The sequence below is a fragment of the Cupressus sempervirens genome, chromosome 11, assembly GCF_028749045.1.
Source record: "Cupressus sempervirens isolate cs-2001-9-10 chromosome 11, ASM2874904v1, whole genome shotgun sequence".
Lineage (NCBI taxonomy): Eukaryota > Viridiplantae > Streptophyta > Pinopsida > Cupressales > Cupressaceae > Cupressus > Cupressus sempervirens.
The window spans coordinates 355,096,317-355,104,492 of record NC_143128.1 but is presented as its reverse complement, the minus strand read 5'-3'; the positions used below and the strand labels follow the sequence as shown (position 1 = coordinate 355,104,492).

The 8,176-nt window shown below is 31.3% G+C and overlaps 1 long non-coding RNA gene across 1 annotated transcript; it reads right to left on the bottom strand.

Moving 5' to 3' along the window:
- Positions 1–5,852: 5,852 nt before the first annotated feature.
- LOC149529541 (uncharacterized) lies at positions 5,853–7,091 on the bottom strand. The gene is made up of 2 exons (XR_016359074.1): positions 6,932–7,091; positions 5,853–6,398 (listed from the first exon to the last, which is right to left on the bottom strand). It is a non-coding gene; the product is annotated as an uncharacterized LOC149529541 (long non-coding RNA).
- Between the last annotated feature and the right edge of the window lie 1,085 nt (positions 7,092–8,176).

The window sequence follows — 8,176 nt, the reverse complement described above, 5'->3', positions numbered from 1 at the left end:
AATATAATCTGCACCATGAGTTTGATTGACCAACTACTGGCCAAACCCAGACTACAAAATCTGTTTTGTTAGAACAATGCTAGCCTGTTGTGTACATGAAGAGGACAAAGAAAAAAAAGTTTTTCCACATGAAAAATGACCAAAAAGAATTAAAATCACACACCCTACAAAAGAAAAGGTCAAGTGACCACCAAAAAAATGCCCAAAAGTGGAAGAAAAATGACCGAAAAAGAAAGAGGAAATGATGGGCCACGTGAAAACCAGAGAAAAAATGCACTACACATAGAAGGAAGAAGAAAAGGGTAAAACACCAACTAGGAACATTACAATGTAGAGATGTTGTGGTGCCAGGACTTACTCTTGTTTGAACATGAACTAGAACTATCCTGACCCAAAAAGATACTTGCAGAATCGAGGAATGATCATTTGCAAGTGGGGCGCGAGAAACAATTCTTTTTGGTTTTAGAGAACAATTTTGTTTATTCAAAGAAAGTGACAATTAATCCCTTTAGGCATATTAAATAATCCATCAATCATGGTAATTAAAAGAGTGTGTTAATTGTACTTGTCCTTCATTGATAAAATTTTCCATGTTCAAACTCAAGACCGCATTTCTTTTCCCACCACCGAAGACATGCAATAATGTGCTCTTGTTCGACTTGAAAGTTTCTTTCTCAAGACCATAGATCCCATCGCAAGGCAAAGGATACATACTTCCTTCTCTCACACAAGAGGGTCCAACATCTTGGATAGGGATAAAGAGACCCGAACATCAAAAATTGAAATAAATAAAAGGGCTAACCCCAAACAAGGCAAGACAAAAAGTGAAAAGAGGGGACTAACATTTTTCTCACAAAAAGGTAGGGACAAGTATGTAGGGTATAATAGTTTGTTTGATTAAAGAGAGAACTTATTTTAGGGGAGATTCCCCCCTATTTTGTCTAATTGTATATTGTTTGTTTGGTATTTTGGAGTGTCGGTCAAAGGAAAAAACAAGTTTGAATATGTAGGTCATTAAAAATTTGACCCTAGATATAACTGTGAATGTTAGTCCTTAACTCTCTATATTTTTTTATTGTTGATCATTGTTGTTCATAGTGGTATCCCTTGAGATTTATGTATATTAATAGCCCATGACATGGTCAGTGAGAATTGCCTCCAATTGTCTAATGTTATAGGTACTATATTGATACACTTTTGGATATTTTTTGGTTCCATGGTGGCCAACTATAATTATTGATTCTTTCTACAATATACAATGAGAAATTTGATGACTTACAACTTAATGCATAAACAATGCCAATAATCTCACCAAGAGCTCTATTGAAAATCCCAACCTTTTTACATATTCATTGTAAGCATATGAATTACCCTTTGTAAAGAAGTACTTTGTTTTCTAGTTGTTCATCATTAGTTACATTATTGTTTCTTCTAATGGTTCTTGTGGCTATAATTTTTGTGATAAACAGAATCAATAAATTCAACATCCCTTTGTTATGTAGTCATGTTGAACCATTAGTAGTGATATTGGATTCTTTAATTTCACCTACTACAGGGTGGTCAATATGGGTCATTAGGAGACACCAATCTTCTTGTGTTAGGTTTGCATCTTGTATATGTTACAATACTTAACAATATTATTCTTGTGTTGTTCTTTCGCTTTGTTGGCACAAAATTGTTTATGAAGTAATGATTGTTGTGAATTTGTCCCATAATAAGTTGGCATTTGAGCATGATGCATAGTTTTCTTTGTCCATTATAGCGGTTAGTTGTGCCAAGTTGCTGGATAATATTATCAATACTCCACCAAATTCTCACCGTTATTGATGGGGAAATGATTGGCATAGATTATATTCTATTTTGAGGAGTAGCTTTGGATCTATGAAACATATTTCATCAATGTGGATGTATCTAATGTGTTTTATTTATTCTTGGAATGTTGTCAAGGCCTGATCTTGAAATGGCTTCATTCCTTAAATAGGGGTTCTAAGCATTGAATAATATAGTTGATGCATGTATGTTTAATGCAATGACCCATGTGGTAGCTTAGTATTTAATTAATTGCCCTTTTTTTGTGGTGTCTTTCTTTTGAGTGCATCTTTGATGCAAGCTATTAGGTGGGATTTACCTATATCTGATTATCCTTAAACAATCATATATAAGTCAAAGGAACTAAGGAAGCACGATCAAAGGAGTTATGCTAGATTCATGTGGCAACCACATCCAAATGGTGGAATAAAATATCAGGTTAGTGCAACTATAAACTGTCCATGGGAAAATCCAAAATCATGAAATGCTATATTTGTGGAAGACTTACTCAATAAATATGTCCTAAATTAAAGTATTTCATTCAAGTCTCTACGAAGTCCTCCCTATTGAAGGATCTTTGATGTACAAAGTTTGTTTTCTTAGAGATGTTATAAATAAGACGTTGACCAAACTTCAATAGTCAATCATGAAGTCAATTATAATCCAACAATAGTGATTAATATAGTTCTTTTGTTACAATTTTAAGTTTGATGGTTTAGATATCAATAAAATGACATCGTTAACCTTCAACACTTTATCTTGAGTATCTTTTTATTTGATCATCCAAGGAGGTCACTTGGTGAGTGAATTCAACTGGCTGAAGTAGTTTTCCATTATTCTTAGAATAGATAGAACTATGTTTTTCCTGCAGCCACATAGTAACAAAATTGTTGGTTGTTCCTATAGCATAGTAAAATAAAGTAGTATATATTTGTATCTCAATTCCCATACACTAGATTAGCTATTCAGTTATGTATTTAAGTTTTGCATTTCTATTTTCATTAGCTCAAGCACCTCCATTTTCATAAGATTGGAAATTGTTGAAGTTGATGAAAGCTCAACCAGACCATAGCTCCCAAGAATCACTTGCATGCAAACACTTGTCACAGAAAGAGAGAAGCAAAAGCTATGGAGGTTGGAATTCGTAGATCCATAGATGAGACATTATTGATGAGAAAAAAGAGAAATTACTAAAAGTGAATAAATAATCTACAAAGAGATCAATCCTTAGGAGATCAAAACTCTAACAAGTTATTAACCTAGGTTGCATGATAATAATTAATAAAAGAATTAATTATTATATGCCCAAAGTTTAGCTTAAGTAAACTAGAGATAATAAGTGACTTAATAATTAAATCTATATGATTAAATTAATAAGAAAATACTTTAATACTCTAACAACCCCCTTAAGGTGAACTTAGAGAGTAGCTAAAAACTTAGAAACTACTGTTGAAAGTAAATTTGGGTCCCGACAACAAGGCCTGATGAGGTACCCAAGCAAAAACAAATCTCTGAAAAGAGGAGAAATAGAGAAAACCACATGTGGGAAAAAACCTAATCCAAAAAGAGATAAAATAATGCTGAAAAGAACTAGTGAATGATTGAAGAAGCCTCCAAACTAGGAAATGCCCTAGAAGATAGGAACAAAAGATGATCATGAAGAACACCACTAAAGCATGAAGCTGCAAACACTGCCAAACTGTTGATATGAAGAACCTCCACTGTATAGAACTTGACCAGGTAGAGAAGACCAAGTTTGAAGAGCTAATCAATCGAAGATGGAAGGTATCTTCATGGCTTCCAAAAATAGGAATGAAAGAATGTCTATATGGTAAATGGTCCACCTCACCAAAATGCATAAGTATCCAACCATTGCAATTGCCTAGTACAGAGGATCAAATAGTAAATACATAGCTCACTCCATTGAACCAAGAAAGTAATACAACCAACATACCCCCCTATAATGCTGAGAAGTAAGACATGAACACTAGAGGTCATTATGAGTGTTGGTCGAAGGAAAAAACAGGTTTAAATATGGAGGTCACTAAAATATTTGACCCTAGATATAACTATAAATGTTAGTCCTTAACTCGCTATTTTTAAATTGTTGATCGTTGTCTTTCATAGTGTAAGCCCAAGTGAGATTTATGTATATTAATAGCCCATGACATGGTCAGTGAGAATTGCCTCCAATTGCTTAATTTTATAGGTACTATCAATACACTTTTGGATATTTTTTGGTTCCATGGTGACCAACTATAATTATTGATTATTTCTATATTATACAATGAGACATCTGATGGATTACAACTTAATGCATAAAAAATGTCAATAATCTCACCAAGAGCTCTATTGAAAAGCCCATCCTTTATTTATATATTCATTGTAAGCATATGGATTTGCCTTTGCAAAGAAGTGCTTGATTTTCTACTTTTCCACCATTAGTTACATTATTGTTTGTGCTGATGGTTCTTGTGGCTATACTTTTTGTGATAATTTGAATCAATAAATTCAACATCCTTTTGTTATGTAGCTATGCTGAATCATTAGTAGCAATATTAGATTCTTTCTTTCACCTAGTCAATATGGGCCATTAGGAGATACCAATCTTCTTGTGTTGGGTTTGTATCTAGTATATTTTACAGTAATTAAAAAAATTGTGCTTTCACCTTGTTTGAAAAACATTGTTTATAAAGTAACGATTGTTGTGAATTTGTCCCATAATAAATCAATGGCATTTGAGTGTGATGCATAGTTTGGTTTGTCCTTAATAGGGGGTAGTTGTGCCAAATTGTTGGACAATATTATCAGTACTCCACCAAATTCTCACTATTGTTGATGGGGGAATGCCTCACAAACTTTATTCTCTATTTTGAGGAGTAGCTTTGGCTCTATGAATCATATCTCATTAATGCAGATTTATTTGATGTGCTTTATTTATTCTTAGAATGTTGTCAATGTTTGACTTCGCAATGAATCCATTCCTTCAATAGGGATTCTAAGCATTGAATAAAATAGTTGATGCATGCATGTTTAATGCAATGACCCATGTGGCATCTTAGTATTTAACTAATTGACCTTTTGTCTAGGGTGTCTTTCTTTTGAGTGCATCTTTGATGCAAGTTATTAGGTGAAAATTGATTATCTTTAAACAATCATATACAATGGTTTATGGGTAGTGACATTTGTTGTGGTTCTCAATTATTTGAAGTGTTATCTTTTTCTTCAATGATAATATGTAGCTAGGCTAGTCAAAGCTTGCTAGCATGTTTTTACTATAGGCACACATTTGTTTTACACTTATAAACTATGCCTCAATTTGTCGTTATGTACATGTATAAAGGAATTAATCATTTGTCAATGTGTACATGTGTCAAGGAATTATCTTAGTATAGGCACATATATTGGAAGAATGGTAAAAGAACACAAATTTTCTTATTACATTTTTTTATAAAGTAAAAAATAACATTAATTACATGGAGAGGATAATTAAAATGTTAATATAGGTTCTTAAGAATGTTATTGGATGTCAGAAATTTTGATCCTTTTGTCCTTTTAGTTATAGGTGGAACTAACATTAATTTGAACATGTTGAAAATTTAATACATGTATGTTATAATAATAATATTATTATATGTAAAACAATGCTATTGTATTAGTTGGATTAAAACTCAACACTTTCAAAATCTATAATTGAAAGTAACAAAAGTTTAGCTTGTAAAAAATTATTAATTAATATTATACGTTATTACTTCCACTCTATTGCATTCTGATTAGTAACAATACAATTATCAGAAAATGTAACAAGTTAAATAATTCAAATCTAATAGAACAATATTGATATCTCAAATATATTTATTCAAAAGATTAAAAAAAAATCTAAAACATGTATTTAATTAAAAATTAAAAATTTAATATAAAAATTTAATTTTTTATAGATACATTCAAGATTTTTTATATTTAAAAAAACAAAAAAAAAACAAAGTCCAAACTAAAATAAGATTCTCTCACTCAATATAAATTTTATTCGAAAGAAGATAATATGTTAAAAAGATTCAATAATTTTTTATAAATAGATGAATAAAAGATTTGAGTGACATTACAGAAACTAAAACAAACCATAAGACATCAGGAATTCAAGAACATCTGAATTCAAAGAAGAAGTTTTACTAAATTGTTTAGATACCCATACAATCCTCTAATGTCATGTGAGAAAAAAATGGACAAATAAAAAAATACCATCAATCTAATCTCATAAAATGCTTGGTTTCTCGTTCTGAATTGAAGGCCCTACTAAATGCAGTTGATAAATTCAGCTACCGGTTGGGCACTGCTTATATCAGCTAAATAGTTCACATGATATGTGAATGTAAGCTTTTGTCCAGGATGAATGGATTTGCCATTGTTTACAATAACCTTCTCATTCACTGGATCCTATATTCCTGGCGCCAACATCTTCAGATGCAAAGTGACATTGTGGGCATCACACATTTCGCACATATTTTCTACTTGTATTTCAAATGTTTCATAATCAGGCCGATTATTCCAATTCACTTTAATGCCGTTTTCTGCTTTACATCCGCTGGTAACTGCAAACAAACAACTTTTATTTGAAAAATCATTCCTTATGCAATATTAAATATAGGTTAAGAACAATACATTCGGTGTCAATGGTTTTGAATAAAATTGTGTGGAAGTTTATCCATCATCATCTTGATATTTTTCTTTGATGATGGATTACGGAGTATTTTGATGATGGATCACAGAGTATGATTCAAAATATGAATGAAAAACTTATTCGCAATATAATTCAAAAATATTTACAATATTCTAATGAATTGTGAAAATCTGGTTGTTCATCGAAATCCCATCAATCTTTGAATCATATTGTATAAACCAACATCAAAATTCTACTTTCTGATTCTAATTCTTATCAGCAATAGATTAGATCATGGAATTGAAAATAAGACAATTACAATCTTAATATACAGTAAAAATACCCAGTTTGCGGGATTGTATTTTAGCCTGGCAAATGACTCAGAAATCATTCAACTTTGCAGCTGAGTTAAAAGCCATCCTAGTATTTGTTAAAGATGGAATAATATGAGAAGAATGAGCTCACCTGAACGTGTAGCCAAGAGGAGTGGATGTAAATTTGTGAGAATGAGAAACACAAACAGGAATTTGAAGATGAAAAGCGGTCCAGAATGCTCCATTTTGATGCAATCTGCCTTCTGCAACTTCTTCCTTGATTAGAGTAACCACACGACATCTATTGTTATGGACTACTGATTTGCTTTATATGTGCAATTTGCATGTAAACATCAATAACGCGTGAGTTCAACAATTTTAGGTTTTTGGGAATTTGAATAGATGTTACAAAACTTAGAGCATGTGAGGGGCATAAAGAGTGACTAAATTTAGAATAAACATGGAACTATTAACGTGACTTTGTTTATAAAATTTTGAACAAAGTTTAGGAAAAAGTTTCAATTTTTCTTGGGAAAAATAAAGTAAGTTTATTTAACACTTCTAGTTTAGGAATCAAGCATAGTAGGTGAGTTCTAATCATCTATCTATCAAGAATATCATCCTACCTAGAAGGGACCCATAAGATTGCTTCCTTAGAATGTCTTAATTAAGGAAATTTGTCATTGTTTGGGAATTTAGAATTCTTATAGAATGAAATTGATGAAAGGATTTGAAGAATTTATTATTATTCTGAATATTTTTTTTGATCGGTAAGGGGCTGAAGTCAAGATTGATTATTATTCTTATTTATTAAATGCGAGTGGATTCCAACCCAAGACCTCTTTGATAAGAGGCTCACAATTTACCATTGTGTTGTAGGCTCTTGCCTAATTATTATTTTGAATATGATTCGTATGTTGATAAGAATTATAATATTCATATCCATCTTAAAGTTTTTCATACAAAAACAACTTAAAATAGAAAATTGACTTCTATCTTCAAATTAAGAGTGGTTGTTGGTATTTTGAATTTTTTAAAAAAGAGTTGTTATTCAAATGATCAAGAAAAGCTGGTAAATGCACCCCATCAAATGTTATTCTAATAGCTTGGAGTTACATCTACATTAACACAATAGAACATACCATATATTTACAATACATTGAAAAATGATCATCAATAATAAAACTAACAAAATGATAAGATCTTCTATTTTTTCAAATTCCAATTAATATAATTTCAACTTTGAAAATGTACATTGAACTCAACTATATTTTCAATATGTATTTTGGCCCAATCTCTTAGAAGCATCACATGCCAAGAAAAATGGTCAAGTCTTTTAGAAATGATCTTAAAATTATGAATCTAATGCCAAGCTATTTGGGCTTTAGAGCAAGAT